This window comes from Gymnoscopelus microlampas, assembly GCF_963454915.1.
Source record: "Gymnoscopelus microlampas genome assembly, chromosome: 14".
Taxonomy (NCBI): domain Eukaryota; kingdom Metazoa; phylum Chordata; class Actinopteri; order Myctophiformes; family Myctophidae; genus Gymnoscopelus; species Gymnoscopelus microlampas.
The window spans coordinates 7,378,059-7,395,954 of NC_139951.1; the positions used below are offsets into that span (position 1 = coordinate 7,378,059).

The 17,896-nt window shown below is 40.6% G+C and overlaps 1 pseudogene across 1 annotated transcript; it reads right to left on the bottom strand.

The window, feature by feature from the left end:
- Window positions 1-2,267: 2,267 nt before the first annotated feature.
- Window positions 2,268-17,623, bottom strand: LOC311060787 (myosin heavy chain, fast skeletal muscle-like; annotated as a pseudogene). The gene is made up of 32 exons: window positions 17,417-17,623; window positions 17,186-17,329; window positions 16,758-16,914; window positions 16,562-16,589; window positions 16,369-16,471; window positions 16,152-16,244; window positions 16,005-16,068; window positions 15,627-15,725; window positions 15,439-15,542; window positions 14,616-14,754; window positions 13,049-13,167; window positions 12,166-12,315; window positions 11,880-12,050; window positions 10,034-10,337; window positions 9,676-9,740; window positions 9,368-9,455; window positions 9,138-9,255; window positions 8,929-9,052; window positions 8,696-8,832; window positions 8,329-8,584; window positions 7,907-8,149; window positions 7,314-7,490; window positions 7,076-7,221; window positions 6,901-6,991; window positions 6,424-6,813; window positions 5,955-6,081; window positions 5,677-5,795; window positions 5,392-5,588; window positions 4,272-4,455; window positions 2,858-3,023; window positions 2,581-2,705; window positions 2,268-2,460 (listed from the first exon to the last, which is right to left on the bottom strand). The product of its transcript is annotated as a myosin heavy chain, fast skeletal muscle-like (transcript).
- Between the last annotated feature and the right edge of the window lie 273 nt (window positions 17,624-17,896).

A 17,896-nucleotide genomic window follows, 5' to 3' on the forward strand; every position in this document is an offset into this window, starting at 1 on the left:
AAATTTGAATGGTAAAAACAATTATGAAAAAGCAAGTGTTGAAGGAGCAGCACTGATGATTTCTTGGCACTTGAAAACCATCCTGTGATTTGCACTGGAAACGTCTAAAATAAATACACATGTATTCATCTTTAAAATGGATTTACAAAATAGTATATGCAGTAGTGGACATGTGAGTTGGAACCAGAATAATCTGACAAATATGACAATAAAAAGTGATTGACGAGACAATGAAACAAAATTATTTTGTTGCAACCTTTATTAAATACAATGGGTCATATTTTATGACTTTTAATGGTGACTTGAATTGGAGAACTTATTCAGCAGCATCTTTTCCCTGTAAAATGGGGAATATACAATTAGATATTCATCACTAATCTTTAGTTAAATCTTAGTTAAAGATAATCATCTTCATCATCATCAATCATAAGCCTTCATATTGCACATGTATTTACCTTGGCGTCACGACCTTTAGCTCTCATCTTGTTAACCTGGGACTCAGCAATGTCAGCACGCTCTTCAGCCTCCTCCAGCTCATGCTGAACCTTTCTACACTTGGACAGGTGAGTGTTGGCTGCTTCCTCCTACAATATGATAGAGATGGTTCAAAGCCTCAATATTTGAAAAGAGCATCTTGCAATTATTGTCCAAACAAGGACATTTCAGGAAATTGTAAAGTGTGGTTGTTGCTAATACAATGGCCCATGCAAAATGTTCATGAGTGCCTTGGGACCACATGAATGAGCATGGACAGGTTCTCATTGGAACGGCACTATCATGGCAGCAATATAGAGATTCCATGTGCTGCTCGTGGAAAGCAGCGAGATGGACAATGAAACATGCTCTGCTGTTGGTCATCTTCTACCAGCATTATTTTTTACATAACTGATTCCTATTATGTCTTAGTTACACTATGCCAACCGTAATATACCTATGGCAGCCACAAGTGATAATTCATCACATGTATGTTTGTCTTACCGCTTCCTCAGCTTGTCTCTTGTAGCCCTTCACCTTCATCTGCAGCTTGTCTACCAGATCCTGAAGCCTGCCAAGATTCTTCTTGTCCTCTTCAGTCTAAAGTCAGAGTGAATTCATAGCATTCATAGTTGTATGTTCAGGCAATCTATTCATGTTGTCAGAGGCATGATGGTCATTAAAGTGAACATGGTATACAGTACCTGGTATGTCAGCTCCTTCACTCTCCTCTCGTACTTGCGGACACCTTTAACAGCATCTGCTCCGCCTCTCTGTGCACCTTCAACCTCTCCCTCCAGCTCACGCACCTTCACAATTGAATTGTACATTATGAGATTATTTCTTCTTATGTCATCATAGACTATAAGCTGTGTTGAAGTAAACTACATCTTACCCTGCCCTCCAGTTTCTGGAGCTGCTTCTTGCCTCCCTTCATAGCCAGGTTCTCAGCCTCATCTAGACGGTGCTGCAGGTCCTTGACTGTGACCTCCAGGTTCTTCTTCATCCTCTCCAGGTGAGAACTAGTGTCCTGCTCCTTCTTCAGCTCCTCGGCCATCATAGCAGCCTGGAAAGTCATGTTTGCATTATATTGTATGTTAAAATTAAGCATGACTTGAAGATATCTAATAGATAAGGATAGGGCATCCTAACTTACATCAGTGATGGCTTTCTTGGCCTTCTCCTCAGCATTCCTTGCTTCTTGAACACTGTCGTCCACTTCACCTTGGACCTGGATCAGGTCAGCCTCAAGCTTCTTCTTGGTGTTCAAAAGGCTTGTGTTCTAAAATAAAGATTCAGTTGAGCAATGTAAGTAATCATGCTGTAAAAATAATAATATTGAAAGTCTTTTATTGACTTGCGTACCTGAGAATGCAACAGTCCACCACGCTCACTAGCATCTACTAGTTCTTGCTCAGCCACTTTGCGGCCTCTCTCTGTCTGTTCCAGAGCCACTCTCAACTCCTCAATCTCAGAAACCATGAGGCCATTCCTACGCTCCACCATGGCACCTTGCTCCTTCACATCTTCTGCACCTCTGACAGCATCGTCAAGGTGCAGTTGGGCATCCTAAAATAAATCACATTTGAGGTGGTCACGTTAGGAGAAACATCAGAACGTGACTTGTTCAGTGCAGTTCCATTGTTTGAATATGTTTCTAACTAATATGTTTTGCACCTTAAACTGTCCCTGGACGTTCCTCAGCTGCTTCTGGGCCTCAGCAGCCTGGCGGTTGGCGTGGCTCAGCTGAACCTCCATCTCGTTCAGGTCTCCCTCCATCTTCTTCTTGATTCTCAGGGCATCGTTTCTGCTCCTGACCTCAGAGTCCAGAGTGCCCTGCATGGAATCAATCACTCTCTGGCTGTTCCTCTTGATCTGTTCCATCTCTTCATCCTTCTCTGCCAGCTTCCTGTCGACCTCACCCTTGATCTGGTTGAGCTCCAGCTGCACACGAAGAATCTTGGACTCCTCGTGCTCCAGAGTACCCTAAAGTGTAAGGATCAAAATGTAACATCATATACAGCTACACTGTTTGAATGTAAAACTTATTGAAATAAATCTAAGATATAGACAAGATATAGTTAATCTAGAAACTAAAAGTTTTACCTCAGCTTCCTCCAGGGCTGTCTGGATCTCAGACTTCTCTGTCTCCACCTGTTTCTTGGATTTCTCCAGCTCATGGATGCTCTTTCCAGTCTCACCAATCTGTTCAGTCAGGTCTGAGATCTCCTCTGCAGTTGATTGAAAATAATGAATGAGGAACTTTCCAATCCTTTATTTGCATTTGAATAAAGTTGTAGCCTGATCCACAACTGAACTTGAACATTTAATAATGTTTTTTTTCCTCACTGTTATTAAAATAATGATGTAGAGAAAGACTCACGTTGCAGGTTCTTATTCTCACGCTTCATGGTCTCCAGTTGGTCCAGAGACTCCTCATAGGAGTTCTTCAACTTAAACATCTCAGTGCTGAGCGAACGAGCCTCTTTCTGAGCTCCTTCCAGTTCTGCCTGACCCTCTTCATGCTTCTGCTTCCATTCTGCCAAGACCTGCAAAGCATTGTAATGAAATGTGTCATTTACCCCACTTTAACCCTTCTATTGTGTTAGGGTCATTATTTACCTGTTTTCAAGTTTAAATAGGTAAAAAGTACCCTTTACATTTCTTTATGGGAACAAGGCTTCATGATATCCTCAGAAACAGCTATTTTAACGCAACAAAATTAATTACCACCATTTCAGTTAATTCTGATGGTCCCAAAAAAAAAAAGTGACGGGTCAAATTTGGCAGCGGTGGCCTAGTGGTTAGAGGGGCGGCCTTGATACCGAAAGGTCCCTAGTTCGATTCCCCAATTCATCACATCAATCATGAATCACCGCTGAATAGCCCTTGAGCAAGGCTTCCATGCAGGGTCCGGCTGGAAACAAGTTTCGTACTTAGTCCGACACCCTGGGTAAACAACAAACTTTGCTTTTGCTTTACCCAGCAGAAGTCTGGCTCAATTCCCCCCAAATTGTCAATATTTAATTATTTACATGTTTGAGAGTGAGAGAAGCTTGTCCTCAATTAGCATTTGCTATTAGGAGTAAAATAAAGTTTGGGTTTATGAAAAATAAATGACTTTTTTTTTACCTTCTATACAGGGCTTAAAACCACAGATGTCACTATTTTTAAAAAACCTTTTAAAGTTATACATTTTTGGAAGTGTGTTCTAATAATAATTATAGCTAGATAACATTATTATCCATTATCTTCATTATAGGAAATGTAATGAGTGCATTTTAACATTTTTCTCATTGAAAACAAGATATATTGAAAGATGAAACCCTAACCCTAAACCAAAATAATATTTTAAAAAGCGTTTACACGGATATGAATGCACAACAAGTCAGCTATGAGGTGGGAGAAAAAAAAGTATTTTTTGAGTATTTTGGGGAGTTAAATCACGTGTCAAATTTGACTCGCTAACACCAAAAGTGTATGCAGGTTTCTAACAGAATGCAAGGGTTAAGGACCTGCACAGTATTTGTAATGAAATGTGTCATTTACCCCACTTTAAGGACGTGCACAGCATTTATAATGAAATGTGTCATTTACCCCACTTTAAGGACGTGCACAGCATTTATAATGAAATGTGTCATTTACCCCACTTTAAGGACCTGCACAGCATTTATAATGAAATGTTTAATTTACCCCACTTTAAGGACGTGCACAGCATTTATAATGAAATGTGTCATTTACCCCACTTTAAGGAGGCAATAATTAATTTTGTTTCAAAATAATGAGTGTCAAAGCACCTTATCGAAGTTCCTCTGTTTCTTGTCAAGGTTGGCAGCCAGACCATTGGCCCTCTCCACATCAATCATGAGGTCTTCCACTTCACCCTGGAGTCTCTGTTTGGTTTTCTCCAGAGAGGCGCACTTGGAATTCACAGCCTCGATCTGCTCTTCAGCCTCCTGAAGACGCTGGGCTAGCTTCTTCCTGTTGATCAGTGTTGAATGGAATCAAATTAATGTGGGCAATATTTTGCATAGTGAGTGGTGCCTGACAGTGTAAAACATTGGTTCTCAAAGCGGGTTCAGGGGACCCCCAGCAGGAGTCCTTGGGGCAATCCAGGGGGTCCCCAGCAAAAGTAGTTAATGTAGCTTCAAAATCATTTAACCACTTTATCCATTTATATGTTGGCTATTTAAAAATAGCAGATCCACAAGCTCACAGCGTGACACTTTGTGCCACATTGCGAACTTGTGCATCTGCTATTTTCATGGAACATGTTTGATAAATTTGTAATAATTTGGAATTTGTTTTAACCCTTCCATTGTGTTAGGGTCATTTTTGACCCGTTTTCAAGTTTAAATAGGTAAAAAGTACCCTTTACATTTATTTATTGGAACGAGCCATTTTAACGCAACAAAATCTTTTGCATCATTTTAATTAATTGTGATGGTCTCTATAAAAAATAGTGACACTTGTGGTGTTAGGGTCCGAAATGACCCGGCAGAGAAGTGTGGCTCAATTCCCCCCCAAATTGTCAATATTCAATGTTTACATGTTTGAGAGTGAGAGAGACTTGTCTTCAATCAGCATGTGCTATCAGGAGTAAAATAAAGTTTGAGTTTATGAAAGATAAATTACTTTTTACCTTCTATGGTATACGGGTCATTTCGTACCCTAACACACAAGTGTCACTATTTGTAGTAATATTAACATTTTTTAAAGTAAAAAATTGCCCCGCTAACACCACAAGTGGATGCAGTTTTCTAACACAATGCAAGGATTAATATAAATCCTCTCTTCTGGGGGTCCCTGCCACAAAACCTTTGCAGAAGGTGGTCCGCGGCCAAATATATGTATCAGTTAGGGGTCCTTGAGACACAAAAAATTGAGAAACACTGTTTTACAACACTGATGACTTACTTAGCTTCCTCCAGCTCCTCAGTGCGTTGGACAGCATCAGTCTCATACTTGCTCCTCCACTGACACACCTCAGCGTTGGCCTTGGACATTCCACGCTGCAGCTCTGCCTTGGCTTCCTGTTCCTCCTCAAACTGCTCCCTCAGAAGGTCACAGTCATGGCGAGCTGATTGCACAGCATGAGCAAGGGCATTCTTTGCCTGTCAAAAGAAAATGGACAAAATAATGTCAGCTGAATGAAATTACAAAAAAATATAACACTGGACCTAATAAAAATCTGTTCCTCACCTTAACCTCCTCTTCATTGAGTCTCTTCAACTCCTCAATCTGCTGAGTGAAGGCCTGCTTGCCTCTGGTGAGCTGTGAAACCAGAGCTTCTTTCTCCTCCAGTTGACGACCAAACTCACCTAATTAGAAATTGAAATTTTTGTTTCGAACATAAGAAAATAAATCGTCAAAGTCCAAGGATAACTGTTGATTAAAGCATTATCTCTAATTATGGTCAATTTGCCAAAAGTACCATCGACCAACCATGTAGACAAATACACTTTAAGATGAACATTTACCGTTCTCTGTCAACAGTCTTGCTCTCTGAGCTCCAACATCATTGATCTGGCGAACGTTCTCATCACTCTTGGCCTTAATTTCACTAAGTTGGTCCTCAAGGGTGCGGCACATCTTCTCAAGATTTCCCTGTAAATGAACATTGGACTTATTCAATCATCCTTTTTTCTGATTGGTTCATTGCTTTGATTTGAACAGTTAAGCCACTAGATGCAGTCTATCCTTCAGTACTCCCGTTTATAACTGGAGATGGTTTCCTTAATCATCACTGGGTTGGCCATCATTAGCTATGAGGATGTCTGTTATCTTGTCATTTATTTTGTTTAATGTTATGCTATGTTTACTGTATCAGGGCATCATTGGAAAAGTGAGTTTGCCCTCAATCTACCTTTCTGAATAAATAAAGACAAAATGAAAATGAAAAAAAGTGTTTTCTCAAGAATTATATTATACATAGGCATTCCATCATACCTTTGCTTTTGCAACAGCCTCCATGTTGCTGGACAGGTCATCGATCTCCATCTTGTATTCACTCTTCTCCTTCTCCAGTTTCTGCTTGACTCTCTGGAGGTTGTCGATCTGTTCACCCAGTTCAGCCACACTGTCAGCCTGTTTCTTACGGAGAGCAGAGGCAGTGGCTTCATGCTGCAGGGTGGACTCTTCAAGGTCACGACGCAGCTTCTGGAACTCAGCCTCACGCTTCTTATTCATCTCAATCTGAGCAGCGGTGGCTCCTCCAGCCTCCTCAAGCCTCTCACTGATCTCCTCAAGTTCCCTGGAGAGATCAGCTCTCTGCTTCTCCACCTTGGCACGAGCGGCACGCTCCGCCTCGATCTCTTCTTCCAGTTCTTCAATACGAGCCTTTCAAATGAATGATGTTAGATTAACATCTGAAAGTAATACTTCACTCTTACTTATTATTAGTTATTTTACAGAAAATAAAAATACCTGGAGTTCTTTTATCTTCTTCTGTAGCTGAGCCCCCAAAGATTGTTCATCCTCAATCTTACTCAGAAGCTGGCTTACTTCAAAGTCCTTCCTGTGGAACACAGCACATCATTTTTTAGTGTCATTCTACAGGTGGTTTCTCTCCAAGACATTTCATAATGTTGGTCCACATTACTTCTTTATCTTCTCGTCAGACTGCTGCTTGTCATTTTCCAGGTCCATTATGGATTCCTGGGCCAGTTTCAGATCACCCTCCAGCTTTCTCTTGGTTCTCTCCAGGTCCATGCGGAGCTTCTTCTCTTGCTCCAGAGAACCCTCCAGCTGCACAATGATAAGTGATTTGTATATCATCATCCATTGAAACAATAAACATAATGTGTTCCAAACATCCAATTTGCTTTGGTAAAACTCACATCGTCAACTTGCTGCTCCAGCTTGGTCTTGGCCTTGGTCAGAGTGTTAACTTTGTCTTCCTCTGCCTGCAGGTCATCCAGGGTCTGCTGATGTGCCTCTTGGAGGGCCTTTTTCTCCTTGGTCAGCTTAGCAAGTCCCTCATCCTGAGAGGCCATCTCCTCTGTCAGATTCTTCACCTAAATGAACCCAACATAGACAGTGTTAATATGTCCTTCATCCTGAGAGTCCATCTCCTCGGTCAGGTTCTTCACCTGATATAATCAGAACATAATGTGTTGTCATGGAATAGATCATTATTGCATTTGGTCTCTGTCAGATGGAAATCTCACGTGTCCGAAACAGTTACTTGTCAGGATTCACATCCAAAAATAGCAAAAGTAGCAGATCAACAAGTTTGCAGATCTGCTACTTTTCTTTTTGTGTGTGTGTGTGTGTGTGTGTGTGTGTGTGTGTGTGTGTGTGTGTGTGTGATGCTGTAGTACGATCAAGTAGGGCGTTAATTTACCAAAAACGCAAAAGGTTTAAATTTGGAGATATAGGAGGTTTCTACCCGACAGGAACGACTACTAACGAGAGAGTGCATAATATATACCTTGTTTTCAGTGGCGTGCTTCTCCTTCTCCACTTTGGCCAAGGTGAGCTCCAGGTCATCAATGTCCTTCTTGAGCTCAGAGCATTCATCCTCCAGCTTCCTCTTCTTGGCGGTCAGTTCTGCGTTGATCTCCTCCTCGTCCTCCAGTCTCTCAGTTGTCTCTTTGAGCTTTGCCTCCAACTGGATCTTACTTTTAATAAGACCCTCACATCTCTCCTCAGCATCATTCAATGCTTCATCTCCCTAGTGGTCAATGAAAAATAAAAATAAAACACACAAGCATGTCAGCATTTGTCCTGTTCAATATGTACTTTTGTAGTTGCCGTTTAGGGGGTACAGACTCTTAGGGAGCATAGTGTGAGAAAGCACAGCTTTGTGATGTGAGGGAGGGAATTGTAAAATGTCCAGTGTAGCCTACTTACTGATGATGCTGCCAGGACAAGATTATTTTTCTCTTGTATCAGAGCCACCAGCTTCTCCTCTAGTTCCTTCTTCTTGGCCAGGGCAGCAGCCAGGTCAGTCGTCATCTTCTCGTAGTTCTCCTTCATGTTGGCCAGTTCCTTCTCAGTCTCAGCGCTCTGCAGAAGAGGCTTGATCTTGTAGTAGACCTTCATCCATGGCCAGTGTTTCACAGCGACAAACGAGCGGAGGTTGAACTGGATGGTGAAAACGGCCTCTCTGTGGAAAAAGTGTATCATGATTGTGGACAGTGATGGAAGAAGTATAAATGGTATTGAATGGTACTTACACATGATAATAAATATTGAATAAATTATGTTTTCAAAGTACCTCTGAGCCATCATCTTAACAAAATTCTTCCTCATGAGGTAAGCTCGTGCGAGAGCCTGAGTCATGGTGACCAGAGCAAACAGCTTTTCATCTCGCATCTCCTCCAGCGTACCCAGCAGACCAGCTTTGAAGAACACCTGAACAAAAATGACAAAATCTGTAACTAAAAGAACTGTGAATTAAACTTTTAGTCCTCTCTTGATAATGTTAAACCAGGTTCACAGTGTGTTTACCTTGGTGTGTCCAAACTTGTACTCATCAACGGGAACGTCAATGGACCCAAGCAACTTCTCAGAGGCTTTCTTGTTGTCCATGAACGCGCCATCGGGACATGCGCTGGCATTCAGTACTTTGTACCTGTTTTGCAGAAGTTCATGGTCATTTTGCGTGCCTCCCGTTAATGGGTTTGGAACTAAAAGCTGCTGTAAAAAAGAATGAATACCTCTGCTTGAAGTCAGCATATGGGATTCTGCTTGGGAAGCCCTTTCTACAGATTCTGATGCCCTCCAGCACACCGTTACACCTTAGCTGATGGATGACCAGGAAATTCTCCATCAAGCCTGCAAGGATGTTGCTCCATTATTATTATGACAACATAGTTACACACTGGCCAAAGTTGCATTAAATGACCACCTCACAATCATTGTTTACATTTGTATTTTCTGTGTTTACCTGGAGTCTTGGACTCGTTGGGAATCAGGCAACGCACAAAGTGAGGATGAGTGCTCCTCAAGTTGGTCATCAGCATCCCCAAGTTCGCCTATTGAGACATAAAAGAGCCAAGTAGGCTTATTATTAGTAAAATGTTCTCCTTTAGATATAGTTACTTTACAGATTTAGATTGTCCTAAAACACACATTAACAACGTAAGCCCTATTTTATACTTCAGTGTTTCAAAGATAGCTGATATAATGTTGATAATAATAATGCTTAATTCTTACAGGAATATAATGTTGATAATAATGAATACATATTCTTACCCTGAAAGCACTAGACACAGTCTGCATGGAACCACCCTTCTTCTTGCCTCCCTTCTTTGTGTTATCTGTTTATATTCGTTAGAAACATCAAATCAAAGTTTATTTATATAGCAAATTTTCAACGACCAAGGTTGAACCAAAGTCCTGGACAAGAACAAATTAAAAAACGTCCCACAATGTCCATGATGAAAAGGAGACGAGAGTAATGTATAGAGGGGACAAGAGCTTGAGAGTTATATGTCCATGTCTGCCCAAGCTGTATCTCATGTGTAATCAGTCCTCATGTGTATATTAGTCTTGTTCCCCGGTCAGTCCTTGTCGAGTCATTGTTTGGTGTCACAGAGATTAATAAACATACCTTCAGGCTCAGGTGGGGGATAGAACACAGCCAGCAGTTTAACTGAAGACTTCTGGAACAGCTGAATGACAGAGTCGTTCAGAGGGTCCTTGTTCTTCTCAAGCCAGCCTGTGATGCTGTAGTCCACAGTTCCAGCGTAGTGGACCAGGGAGAAGTGGGCCTCACCCTTGCCTTTGGCAGGCTTGGGCTTCTCAAAGGCCTTGTTCTTCCCAAGATGCTGGTCAAGCAACTTTTCAGCAAAAGATTTGTCCGAAGACTTTGGGAACATGCACTGCTCTTCAAGGATGGAGAAGATGCCCAAGGGCTTTGTAAAGGAGATAAAAGAGAAAATGACAAAAACAATATTACCATCATGTCCATTAAAGCACTAAATAATTGTATATCTTCTCAATTAGCTCAATGCAGACAGCCAAGTCCATGCTAATATATAATAATATACCTTCCCAATGAGCTCAATGCAGACAGCCAAGTCCATGATAATATATAATAATATATTAATATAATAATAATAGTAGTATTTTCTCAATGAGCTCAATGCAGACAGCCAAGTCCATGTACATACCTTCTCAATGAGCTCAATGCAGATAGCCAAGTCCATGATAATATATAATAATATATTAATATAATATAATAACTAGAAAAAGTGCTCCTCGGAGCACAGGTCTCCGCCAGGTCGGGTAGGCTATTGTGGCCTCCTGGTGGCGCTATAATAGGCCAACGTGAAAAGGGTGCCATTTCTTCTTAGGCCTTGCACGACAATCAGACTGACTGCATTCATGATTTGAGGCATTTTGTTAAAAACATGTGTTTCGCTAAATTAGACCTGTTGGTGGCGCTATAACAGGCCAATGTTAAAAGGGTGGCATTTGTTCCTCAACATAGTGTGAATGTGCGTGCAAAGTTTGAGAGCAATTGGACGGTGCGTTCATGATTTGTGGAATTTTGTTCAAAACAAGCCAATAATGCAAACTTTAGATGTCAATCTTAGCCAATCAGTATGGAATATAAAAAATCAAACACATCCATCGTGATCACATGACTATAGAGATCATGTGTACCGATTTGCGTGAAATTTGGATAAAATTGGAAGGAGTAGTATAAAAAAATGTGTTTTACATAAGTCGGCCTCCTGGTGGCGCTATAAAAGGCAGATGTGAAAAATGCAGGGCAAAGGTTTTTCCTTGACCTATAGGGAGTGTGCATACAAAGTTTTACACAGATCGGTGCAATTATAGGTAAAAACACGAATCGGCCTGTTATAGCGCCACCATGAGGCTGATTTGAATATTTTCAAATGGTAGTTCTTCCTCGGCCTAATGGGAATGTGCGTGCAAAATTTCACGGAAATTGCATGCTGTGTTCATGATTTGAGGCATTTTGTTCAAAACGGAGCACTCCTGCAAACTTTGGAAGACATTTTTAGCCAATCAGGATGGAATATTAGAAATCTGAAAGACCCGTTTCGTTTAATGACAATAGAGATACTGTGTACCGATTTGCGGGATTTTGGGACAAAATCTGTAGGAGTACTGTCAAAAAATGTGTTTTGCACAAATTGGCCTCCTGGTGGCGCTATAACAGGCCCCTGTGAAAATTTTGGGGCAGAGGTTCTGCTCTGGTATCCAGGGAATGTGTGTGCACAGTTTGGCTGCGAGCAAGCCAACGGTGCCGGAGATTAGCTGTACACAGACAGATCGAATGACACACGGACACACGGACACACGGACGGACGGACAAGGGGTAAAACAAAACATACTCTCTCGCCATGCCTTTCGGCCTGGCGGAGACAATAATAGTAGTATTTTCTCAATGAGCTCAATGCAGACAGCCAAGTCCATGTACATACCTTCTCAATGAGCTCAATGCAGATAGCCAGGTCCATGCCGAAGTCAATGAGATCCCAGGGGATGCCTTCTTTTTTGTACTCTTCTTGTTCCAGAACAAACATGGTGTGGTTGAAAAACTGTTGCAGTTTCTCATTGGTGAAGTTGATGCACAGCTGCTCCAGGGTGTTGAACTGTGAGTGGAAATATCATTAGCCCAACCTCTTGTAATTGTGTAATTGTGACAAAAATAATGTAATTGTGAAAAAATAATTTGTCTCCCACTTCTTCCCAAAAGTCTATGCTTACATCAAAGATTTCAAAACCAGCGATGTCCAGCACACCAATGTAGAAGTTTCTCTGCTGCTTGGTGTCCAGCATCTCGTTGATCCTAATGACCATCCAGAAGAACTCCTTCTCATAGAGGGACTTGGCCAAGGCACCGACTGAGTTCATTACCTAAGGACATAGGTAGGGGTGTGAATTACACAATTTACAATTAAGAATTCAGGCATTTAGCAGACACTCTTAATCCAGAGCGATTTACAGCAAGCAAGGAAAACACGAGGTATCAAATGTATAGCAATCTAGGATCATAGGTAAACCAAGAACCATCATCAGTCTAAAGTAAACAGTATAATATAAAAAAAAAAAGAATAATCTGTAGGCTACATTTAAACTATACACACTATAGGATGCGAGCCAGGTCTACAAATGAACCTGCAAGGTCGTCAAGGCTAGGGCAAGTGATACAGGCTAAAGTGAAGTCTGAAGAGATGAGTGTTCAGAGGTGAGATTACGGCGGAATATTGGGAGTGAGTCTGCAGTTTTAGCTGCAATGGGGAGTTCGTTCCACAGTTTGGAAGCCAGAAGGGAGAAGAGTCTGTCCCGGGTGTTTTAGGGAAGGTTTTGACAGCTTCCCTGTGTTAGCTGATCTGAGTGGGGTTGTATGGTTGGATACACAATGTGTAGTGTTTTTTTTTTTTGTACAGGTATAGCAATACTGTTAAAATAATATGTCAGAGGTGCATGGAACCGCACATGTTTCTGCAGAGTGGTATATTGTGTATGCTCTTCATATATTAAATAAATAAATATAAATTAATTTCAATAATGTTGGAGTATCATCTACAGAGGCTGATAAAGACACAACTCAGAAAGATATTAGAGATAAATAATGTAATTTACTCACCTGTGGCACAGTTTGTCCCTTAGTGACATACTCGTTTCCGACTTTCACTCTGGGGTAGCAATACGCCTTAAGCATTTCTGCTGAGTTTATACCCAACAGGTAGCCAATCTTGTCAGCCTCTGAAAAGTTCATACAATTTGCAATTTACAATTTAGGCATTTAGCAGACACTCTTAATCCAGAGAGTGACTTACAGTTAGCAAGAGTTAATACGTCAAATGTATAGAGATAGTAATCTAATCTAGGATCATACTGTAGGTAAACCAAATAATCATTTGTGTGAACAGTATAATATTTTTTTTATCCTACCATTTTTGTAACCAATTTTTTCACCCAGTGCCAATTGCCTAAACTGTAATCCTGGGCGCTACTCTCCCTCTGCCAGCTTGGGGAGAGCCCCAAACTGAGCTCATGCTTCCTTCAATGCATGAGGAGTGACCATGCTGCTACATGCTGCTACTTATCACCTGACAGGGGGCACATGGAAGGAACATGTTTATTTACCCTAGGGGACACGGAAGAACATGCAAACATGAAAACTAAAGTTTCGGGGCGCTACGCGCCCCTCGCCCCTATCTGCTGCGCGGGGCTTTGTGTTTGTTGGTCCCTCCGTGTTCCTCTCTCTGTGTCCGTGTCGCTGCAGCACAGAGTGGCCTGTAGAGATGGGATTTATGGTTCTTTTAAAGGAGGCGGATCTTGGGGATCCGTTCCTTTCAAAGAGGCGTTGTGAAGACTGGCTCATTTATGGCTCAGGTGTATATTATAGATATGTAAAAATATATATATAAATATGTATGTATTCATATGTCAATAGTATATATATTACAGGGTTTGCAGAGGCGAAGAGAGAACCCCTGCTGTATATCAAGAAAGTCTAACCTAAATGTACTGAAATGTGCTCTATTGGGCCCTGAATGTAGTGTAATATAGGGGGGAAAGTCATGTAGTGAGGCCTCAATGTACTGCAGCTGATTCTTAAGTCCCAATCTGGGAACCCATCATCAAATAAAAAGGAAAAACAGCGCCCTCTGCTGTTTTTCACTAACCCATTTGAAGTGCAGAGCAGAATCTGTTCTTGAGAGATTAGTCCAAACGAAACAGGGCTGCCTGTTACTGTGAAAGCGGAGTATGTGACTGAGCACTTGTCGGTGCTCACGCTAAAGGGAACGAAAGGGTGTCCCTGTAATGTGGTCAGTTAGTGCTGGCCGCAATTAATTATGCTACGAGGAGGCAAATGTGTAGTGAGCAATGAAAAGTAGCCTACGCCACCCGTAAATTAATCGCGCACGTTGTGGCTTGTCTTGTAGTGACATGTGATATGTTGTTGTTATGTTTAGTCCGAAACAATGAAATTAGTGGCGAAGGGAAATGAATGCTAACGGAAGACGTGACTTTCGTCTAATGTATAATAGGGATTGAACATATATTTAGCTTAGTCCATTTAGAATATAAGTAAATACAATACTTGTGACAAAGTATGCATTACTTTCATTCCTTAGTTGAAGATGCAGCTCACCCTCCTTGATAATGATACATAATAATAATAATAATAATAAAGATCAGCTCACCCTCTGTGCCGTCAGGTTCTGCCTGTTCTTCACGCTGCTTCTGTTTGAACTTCATGACACCATGATGCATCACTGCACCGGTGAACTTGTAGATCATCTGTTTTTCCTCACCGTTGAAGCCCAGGATGTCAATAGCCTCCTGATGTTGATAAGCAGAGATGTATTCAAAAGATTAAGCATTAGATGAAAATACATCATTTAGAACTGTGTACAACTCAACAGTTAACAAACCAACATGCAGTATATGTGTATACATCGTATCTGCACATTTCTAAAGTGACAATTTAAGACCTATAATTAAAATAAATAAATTGAAATAAAACAAAAACGACCATTACCGAGGTAAAGAATGAGAAAACATGTAGAACATGAGGAACCGAGTCAAGCTAAATGTAATGCCTCAAATGCTACAATTTCAAGTGCTTGTCAAGGTAGGGGGGTCCCCAGTTCAAATGGGGGGGGCGGGGGTCATGGCCTGAAAACTTTGAGAACCACTGTTTATACAGGGGTTCCCAAAGTTGCGGTCGCCACCCCATTTGGGGGTGGTAATTTTAAATTCAACAGAATGGATGAAATACAATCTAAAAATGATTACAAATAGTACATTTTACCATTTTAATACATTACAAATTCACACCGAACGTGCACGTTTATGTGCATTAAATGACCTTCAGGTTTAGGTGGGGTCGCGAGTCAATTTCCGCATTATTTTGGGGTCGCGGGCTGAAAAGTTTGGGAACCCATGGTTTATAACATACATTTTGCAGAGCAACTGATTGCAGTAGCACAGTGAGTATTAGAAATTAAAATAATGTTCACTGACATCAGTGGCGTCCAGTTCCGCTTTGTCATCAATGCTGGCCACAGTGATCACACCCATGCTGATCAACGGGAAGTCGTAGGGGTTGGAGGAGATCAGACACATTTCTTAAAAGGGATAAAAAAGGGTGAACATGTGTGTTTTTATTCATTAATTTATGTTCTCACTGCATCATCAGTAGTTCAATTTACCAATAATCTCAGGTTTGTGGTTGGTCATCATCTGGAAAAAGATGTGGTAACCTCTCTCTGCAGCAAGTTGGTATGTCACTCTGGACTTCTCCAGCAGATCTATATTGGTTGTAAATATCATCATAATTATAATAATAATAATAAAATAATAATAATAATTATAATAATAATAACATATTTGTTTTGTACATAACTCATAATACAAATAATGATACTACTACTACTACTCATAATAAGTGTAATAATAATAATGTGTATAATTATTATTATTATTATTATTATTTTAATCATTATTATCTATATGGGTTGTACATAACTCAAAATGTAATCCTCAAATTAACGCATATATAAGTTATCATCTGTGAACTTCATACTTACATGTCTCAATATCAGCACTGGCCAGTTTACCCGTTGTGCCGAAATGGATTCTGATGAATTTACCCTGTTTGATAAAACACAATAAGTTTCATCTACATTGTGGAATTATTGCAGGTTTTCTCATAAATTATCATTATTTATACTTACAAAGCGAGAGGAGTTGTCATTCCTCACAGTCTTGGCATTACCATAGGACTCCAGCAAGGGATTGGCTGCAATAATCTGATCCTCCAGTGACCCCTAGAATGTTTTAGACATCGCCCAATTTAACATTTGGTGAGAAATATTTTATATTGAATTGCTATATTGCATATAAATGCTTTATGTTCAAACCTTTTTTTTGTTTAAAAACCTGTACACATACCTTGATTTTACCTGCCGCTGCTTTTTCTCCACCAGAACTAGCTGTTGCAAAGTACTGGATGACACGCTTGGTGTTCACAGTCTTTCCAGCACCGGATTCTCCACTGGTTATAAATGCATACATTCAGAGAAATGCAGTTAGTGAATTTGTGTACAATGTTGCTTTTTTAATGCCTATTAGATGGGAAACTTACGTGATCAGTACAGACTGGTTCTCTTTATCTGTAAAATGTAAAGCAAACTTTTAGTCATGGATACAGCACAAAACCATTATAATTATATTATATATATATATATATATATATATACAGTATATATACAGTATATATATATATATATATTATATATATATATATATATTTGTTTTACATTGTCCTGACTAGTACGTACCCATCAGCATGAACTGATAAGCGTTGTCAGAGACAGAGAAGATGTGGGGTGGAGCCTCAATACGCTTCTTGCCTCTGTAGGCATTTACAACCTCCTGGTCGTACACTGGGAGCCACTTGTAGGGGTTCACAGTTGCACAAAACAGGCCAGAGTAGGTCTGAAGGGGAGAAGAGAGAGAACATTAACATCATACAACATAGCACTAAGCATGCCACATATCTGGGACAACAGATCACTAGAGCTGGGATTACAGTCACGAGTTGCAAGTGGCATCAACTAATGAGCAAGTTAACTTCAGAACCACGGGTTTGTTTGAATCTGTCATTCTATGGATTTCACTTGATGATATAACGTGTGCTCTGTATTTTTCTTTCTTTGCTATTAACAGGTGCAATACTGTACTGTTCTCAGCATGTAGAAAACCTTACATAGATCATCCATGCTGCATAACGCTCTTTGAGGTTATACAGGACAGTGGCTTCAGTGAGGTGGGTCATCATGGCCATATCCTCAATTTTGTCATACTTGGGAGGGTTCATAGGGGTGACATCAGCCTCCTTTGCAACTCTTTCCTAAAAATAAAAACACAACTTTAGAATGTCTTGCAATTATAGTTGTACTGTGACCATTTTATTTCAGATCCACGTCTACCTACGTACCTCCTTCGTCTCGAGCGTTTCTATGGTGATTTGGCCACCGTCCTTCTTTAGGATTTTACACTTGACGTACAGCTCCTTAACATCCGTTACAAATGCTGCAGATTTGGCATCAAAGGGCGCACTTTGAGCTGCCATTCTCTCCTTCTCTGGCTTACGGAGGTAAATGGCGGCCGGGCCATACTGCTCCATCTCTGCGTCCGTACTCATGGTGGCGGCTTTCTGTAGACAGCAAATAGATGGTGTTGATGCCTTTGGCTGACTTGAGATCTGAGCAGATTATTGTGGGACTAGTTTTATGGTTATAGCTTAGTGTAGGTTTAATAGAAAAATTATGAACACTCACTTTTCCCCTCTACCAGTAGCAGTGAAACCTCGTGTGCAACCCCTGTGAAAGAAACACATCATGTTAGGACATTGACATGAGTTGAATAATTCAATACAATTCATATTCATGAATTCAATTAGATTAAATATGAATCC